Raw genomic sequence first — 7029 nt, forward strand, 5'->3', positions numbered from 1 at the left:
AAATGAACATACATGCATATCATATACATTTATTACAATGTTCGTGTAGAGAATGGTTAGTTTGCACTTAATATGTGTACATAATCTTCATGGTAGGTAAAATATATATATATATATATATATATATATATATATATGTTAGCTATAGTATACTATAAAAGTAAACTACCATTGGTGTACTTTTTAAACTCATAAAATTAGAATGATTGGTATATTGGAACAGTGTTTACATGATATTGTTATTTGTATTTTCTAACATACAGGCTGCCGATACTTTTATCTCTTTCCAACTCAGTAACAAGTCACAGTTACTGAGTTGTGACAAATAACAGTATGAAGTTAAATCAATAACAACTGGAGGTAACAAATACAACATAACATGTTCTTCACCAACATTATTTTAATGTTTAACATAAAGGAAAGTAAATTCTGCATGCAAATGAATCCTTGAAACAAATCATCTTAATTGTATGAATCCTTTGTTAAAAGGTTCATCTTGGTGATTATACTTTATATTTATAATGTATTGCTGGTTGACAGCAGCATTGTCGTCTTGTGCTCTCCCTCTTGGTTACATCCCAGATCCTTCATCCACCACAGACTCACCTCCAGGGCTCTGCTACAAGACAAACGTTTTTTTATAGGCTTTGTTGTTGTGGCTTAATTTATATTTTATTAATAATTTCTAGTGTAATGGGACTTTCATTTATTTAAAAACAACATAATGAAGTTATGATTCAATACCAAACTTACATAGTTTCTTTCCTTCTGAGCAGCACCTCCGTTATGCAGCAGGCTGGAGCTCTCCTCCTACAAATAAGTATTCAAAACTTGGTACATAATACACAACAATATAGGCTCTGATTGCTAATAGTATCCATGAAGTGTGATTCTCAGCAAAGTTCTCTCTTAAAAAAGGTTTGTGGCATGGCTTTATGCAAAACAAAGAGACATCATGTACCTAAATGTCCTAAAACATGACAGAAATCCTAGTTGGTCACATTCCACCTCTCTACTGGCTTTCATGCTGGTCACCTGATCTTTGCAGCAGGTGCACTAAGTAACAAAGTCGACGCTAATGGCCTGCCTCCACTCTGTCTTCAGATTGCAAGCCTGGTAAGAACACAGTAATGGTAAACGCCTCAGTGACTTGCTTGATTGAGTTACACCTTATCCCTGTCGAACAGAGGAGTGCTTCTCAACTCCTGAGTCGGGGTTCTGGACGGGGTCTTTATTCACCATGTTTAGGATAGAATCTCCCTCTGTGCAGTGACCCAGCTGCCCAAACAGACTGATGGCCCACTTTTACTTGAAACCTTCCCGTTGTCTCGCGTCTGTTGTTGCTGACATTTACACTTGCAGAGGGGAATTCAGTCGAAATACATTCAGAATACTCCCACTTGTGGTTTCAAATGTGTATTTGTTTTAGTATAAAGAAAAAAGAGGCTGATGATGCTTCCTTTTAGCACTACTACTCTGACTACCTGGTTCAAAATGATGATAATATATATTATAAGTGTAGCAATTCCAGGTTTTGAATCTTGAAAATAAGAATGACCATTCCCTTGTTTTTCAGAATGACAGTTATACATCTACACAACAACAGCTGTTGGTTTATGGAGTTAAAGAACATTTGTAAAATCTACTTTCAGGTACTTGTTTGCTATAGAGGGAATCCTCTATTGGCATCACATGTGAAATAATGTATAACTCACAAAGAACTTACATATCCTACATCCACTTCTATTAGTTCTCCTGCCTCGCTGACCTCAGTGCTGCAGCCACCTGGGAAACACTCTGATGAACTCTTTTCTCTTATTTTTTGAAGAAAGTCCGTTGCCGTCGATTTCCTCAGCAGTGCTATCACATAAATAGGTGACACAAGATGCATTAATTTCCCAGATAATAGCTGAAAGGTTGAAACATCAGCCATGCTGTGTCATAAAAGCATCTCACCTCCTTCGCAGATGTAGGGGATGATGAGCATCACAGTCAGCAGTGTTGCAGCCATGTCCTCGTGCAGACGCTCACACACTTGAGTGTTGTGCCCCCTTACAGATCCTGGCACTTTTTGTTTGTCACCTGAGTAATCCCCACGCCCACCACTGTCCCAGTATCATTCCCAAGGGGTCTACAGGCATGTGAACTACCAGCACTGGGTTTTGAAGGCCTTATAGAAACCATGGAGAGAGTTGAGAAAAATGTTTCTGTGTTTGGAAAGTGCAAATTCTAAAGAATAGCTTTAGGTTTGGAAAAACGTTAAAGGTCTAAAATGTAGAAACCTTCTGGGTTTTATGCTTTATATTACATATGATGATGGGCTATGATCACTATGGCTCACTGACAGGGCCTCCAAACAACAGACAACAACTCAAACTGGCACTGCAACATTCAAGTTTAGATTGTGGTGTTCAAATACTGCAACTTTAAACAAAGAAATTATTTTAATTTTAATTAAATAATTATCCAAAGGGCCTCAGGTCAAATCTGTACTCAGTGCCTGTAAATGTGTTAAAGGTTCTGCAAATCAGAATCACTCTTATTGGCCAGGTATGTGTACACATGATACAAGGAATTTGACTCTGGTTTTATATCAATGTACATACATGTACATGTCAGCTGGGATTGGCTCAAGCCCCCGCTAGCCTGTATGGATGGACGTAACAGCATTTGTAAGGACTGGCATCTATGAATCTTTAAAATGGAGACTGTACCGTAACGCTCAAGTAATTAAGGCCGTGATGCTTGATGTTGCTGCCACCTAGAAGTGTATTTGTTTTATCTCAAATGTACTATGAGTGCTTGCGCAGGATGCGTTGTTGTCATGGTTTTTGTACAGCCACCCACTAGAGTGACGTCTACTGAAGGTATTCAAACTTATATGATGAAAGTCCAATTCCTGTTCAGCTTAGTGAGCCAAATTATGTAGCTAGATCAAGTACTAATATCTCACATGCCATGATAACTTAATATGATACATGTGTTGATGAGATAATTATAATTTCATTGCCTGTAATTAGGCCTATTAGTAAAACACATGAATCACTGAATGACACAGTGTTTTCATTTGGCTGTAAGTGCATAGGTTTGGTTGCTTACGCTGCGAAGGACAACGTTTCTATTTTAATTTTATTAATTATAATAGGGTGACCAGACGTCCCGAAAAATCCGGGACAGTCCCGATTTACGAGCAGTTGTCCCGACCCCTTTCCGGTTTGTCCCGAAAATTAGACCTAAGAGTTTTATTATAGCCTAATTAAACATTAAATACTGATCGTTGTATAGTTCTCTTGCTCCAGCAGGGGTTGCGGGTTATCTGTACATTGTGTCAACAGCCTTGTTATAGCCACAAAGTAACACTCATCGTGCTCTTTTCCCCTTTTTGTTTTCTTTTGGTTAGTGGAATTTACAGTCGCGAGGACGGGGAAAGTGTAGCTTCAGGCAGCGTTGCACAGACAGATGTGACACTGCACTGATGACATGAATAAAATAAATATAAAAATTAGGTAAAAGATCATGATTTACCTAAATCCACAGTTGTGTTTTTGACAGACAGGTGATTTCATGAACAAAACTAATTAATTTTAGCGTTGTGTTTTGATTTTCACGTGTGTTCATTGACATTCAATATACCGGTGGCCACGACGCCCGTCCCGAATTTTACCCATTCTCATCTGGTCACCCTAAATTATAACCAGATTTGATCCCTCATTGATAATATACGTTACTTACCGTAAGTATTAAGCAGAGCTCTTGATGCTCTGCGAAAAAGTCGAGCCAGCCAGGAGTCGAACCTAGAATCTTCTGATCCGTAGTCAGACGCGTTATCCATTGCGCCACTGGCCCTCCGTCTTACGTCTTGAAAGTAACGTTTTCCCTAATTTTTGACTCTCAGGAAGGTTTTCTCAGTGGTACAGTCTGATTGCAGTCATTACTCTACAAAAGCTCAGGGGGCACAGATAGTTTGTTATAGTGTCATTCTAGTGTTTCGCTAAGAGACAGGATCTAACTGCGCCTCTGAGAAAACGATCCTGACAGTCAAGACTGAGGGAAATAAATCCCCTTGCAGCACTACTTCGATTTTGAAAACCAATCACCTTTCGTTGCGCCTTCCACGATTTGACCAATCACAATCGGTAAAACTAACAAGCATTGCGCCAGATGCCGCCCCTCCCAGAACTGAAGGCAGTATGTTAATCCACAATTTTGACATCTTTTGGTGTGTTTTTGGTAAGTTCACTGCCACTTTACTCTCTCGAATTTTTAACAATATAATATGAAGCTCAGTTATTTAAAATATGTGGTTCATTCTAGCAGGCCAGAATGCTAGCAGGCTGTGGTGGTAATGGTTACTTGGCAATAACGCTTATGTTACCTCATTCTTAGTACCAGATAGAAATGACATATTCCACAGTTTGTGGAAGTATGTTTTTCATTATTTATTTGGATTCAGTTAGCTAAAAAAAAGTTTGAGAAAGTTCATAGTTTATTAATTGTTTTGTAAAACACGTGTTTGGATTTGTGGCTGTCTCACTATAGAGGCATAACTGTTCATTTGAATATGCTGACAAGCTGTTGATCTGGTGTCCTTTACAAAGCTGCTGTCCCTGTTTGCCCGTCCAGTTCCTGAACACAGTGGGAGACCTGCTGGATCTGATCCCAGCCTTGGACCCCAGCTCCGAACCTCCAGTCAGATACTTCCGACTTCCAGGAATGGGGTCTCTGTTCTGCACTCATTAAGGTTAGAGGTCAAAACATGTCCTAATCAGGCTGTAAGTTACATACACTACGTAAAGAATGAACACAACATCACACAAGACAGTTGTATAAGAGCAATTCCTAGAAGATCCTGCATAACAATTTAGTAATGCATCATTAAAGCAGCAGTAGGGAAATCTTTTAAAAAATAACTTTTTGTCATATTGGCTAAAACTGTCACTATATCCTGACAGTAGTACATGAGACAGATAATCGAGGGGGAAAAATGATCACCTCCTACTGCTCTTAATGCCACCGGTCCAAGTCAAAATAACAAATCAGACCCGGGAGCAGTCTCCAACACAGTGCTACTGTATGTTTATTACCTGTACTGTATATAGCCTTATCTTTATCTGAACTATACTGCTGTATATATTTTGTCCTGTGCAATTATATTTATTTCCACACCGTGCAACTACCTCCTGCTGCAACCTGTGCAGCCTGATCTGTATGTAAAGTAGTTCATACTTTAGTTTACACATATCTCTTATTCTTAGTTTTCTATTTCTCTTATATGTTGTCATTTTCTGTTCTATTTTTATTAAATGTGTTTTTATCTGTTGTGAACTGAATTTCTCCAGTGTGGGATCAATAAAGTTTATCTTATCTTAATGTTGCTTTAGAGAGAGGTAAGATCCTCGTACCTCATGAACATACAGACACAGAGAAATCATTTATTAACGTCAGTGTCTGTAAACAACAATGATGAAAAGTCGAGCCAGCCAGGAGTCGAACCTAGAATCTTCTGATCCGTAGTCAGACGCGTTATCCATTGCGCCACTGGCCCCACAACAAATACCACGTGATCTGTTTAACTGTATGTTGGCCGGTTTTGAATATACAGTCTATGGTTTTGACTCGAAGGTGTTTTCTGTGAGTTGATCAATCAATATCTATCTATCTTACCTGAGCGCCACCGGAAAAACCTATTTTAAAACTTTAAACCAGGAAAATATCTCTGAAGGGAAGTCAAGTACTATCTCAACTACCGGCCTTGTCTCACTACATATTGTCACTAGAGGGCGCCACCGATCTTTCCCAAATTTTAATTCTAACCTCAGTCTCTTACTGTTTACTGAGACTCCAAGACGGCTTTTGTATTATATTATTATTTTTAATAAATGTATGTTTTTCATATCTGTTGTGTTGTATCTGGATTCTGCTGTAACAAGTACATTTCCCCAGTGTGGGATCAATAAAATCAATCTAATCCTAATGTTGTTTTAGAGTGGGGTTAGAAACTCGTACCCCATTACTAAACAGACACGGAAATCATTTCCGGTATTTATTCACTTCAATGGAGGGTTCCTTATGTGACACCAAAGTTGTTGCATAATAACAATGTTGAAAAGTCGAGCCAGCCAGGAGTCGAACCTAGAATCTTCTGATCCGTAGTCAGACGCGTTATCCATTGCGCCACTGGCCCCACAACACATACCACGTGATCTGTTTAACTCTGTGTCGGCCGGCTTTGACTCGACTCAATATCTATCTACCTTACCTGAGCGCCAGCTGAAACTAATGCGCCTGCAGTGTGCCACCGGAAAAGCCTATTTTAAAACTTTAAACCAGGAAAATATCTCTGAAGGGAAGTCAAGTACTATCTCAACTACCGGCCTTGTCTCACTACATATTGTCACTAGAGGGCGCCACCGATCTTTCCCAAATTTTAATTCTAACCTCAGTCTCTTACTGTTTACTGAGACTCCAAGACGGCTTTTGTATTATATTATTATTTTTAATAAATGTATGTTTTTCATATCTGTTGTGTTGTATCTGGATTCTGCTGTAACAAGTACATTTCCCCAGTGTGGGATCAATAAAATCAATCTAATCCTAATGTTGTTTTAGAGTGGGGTTAGAAACTCGTACCCCATTACTAAACAGACACGGAAATCATTTCCGGTATTTATTCACTTCAATGGAGGGTTCCTTATGTGACACCAAAGTTGTTGCATAATAACAATGTTGAAAAGTCGAGCCAGCCAGGAGTCGAACCTAGAATCTTCTGATCCGTAGTCAGACGCGTTATCCATTGCGCCACTGGCCCCACAACACATACCACGTGATCTGTTTAACTCTGTGTCGGCCGGCTTTGACTCGACTCAATATCTATCTACCTTACCTGAGCGCCAGCTGAAACTAATGCGCCTGCAGTGTGCCACCGGAAAAGCCTATTTTAAAACTTTAAACCAGGAAAATATCTCTGAAGGGAAGTCAAGTACTATCTCAACTACCGGCCTTGTCTCACTACATATTGTCACTAGAGGG

General features: G+C 39.3%; 1 protein-coding gene and 4 non-coding genes across 5 annotated transcripts in view; 1 reads left to right on the top strand and 4 right to left on the bottom strand.

Annotated features, from left to right (window-relative positions):
* Window positions 1–3773: 3773 nt before the first annotated feature.
* On the bottom strand, window positions 3774–3846 carry trnar-acg. Its single transcript has one exon. It is a non-coding gene; the product is annotated as a tRNA-Arg (tRNA).
* Window positions 3847–4185: 339 nt separating this feature from the next.
* ccdc3b (coiled-coil domain containing 3b) overlaps window positions 4186–7029 on the top strand; it is an 18925-nt gene continuing 16081 nt past the window's right edge. Inside the window, exons 1-2 of the mRNA XM_046076601.1 lie at window positions 4186–4230; window positions 4599–4741. The gene's annotated coding sequence lies outside the window, so the exon portion shown is untranslated. The remainder of the gene's footprint in view (window positions 4231–4598; window positions 4742–7029) is intronic.
* Window positions 5473–5545, bottom strand: trnar-acg. The gene has a single exon. It is a non-coding gene; the product is annotated as a tRNA-Arg (tRNA).
* Window positions 6112–6184, bottom strand: trnar-acg. The gene has a single exon. It is a non-coding gene; the product is annotated as a tRNA-Arg (tRNA).
* Window positions 6736–6808, bottom strand: trnar-acg. The gene has a single exon. It is a non-coding gene; the product is annotated as a tRNA-Arg (tRNA).

The sequence above is a fragment of the Micropterus dolomieu genome, linkage group LG18 (genome assembly GCF_021292245.1).
Source record: "Micropterus dolomieu isolate WLL.071019.BEF.003 ecotype Adirondacks linkage group LG18, ASM2129224v1, whole genome shotgun sequence".
Taxonomy (NCBI): domain Eukaryota; kingdom Metazoa; phylum Chordata; class Actinopteri; order Centrarchiformes; family Centrarchidae; genus Micropterus; species Micropterus dolomieu.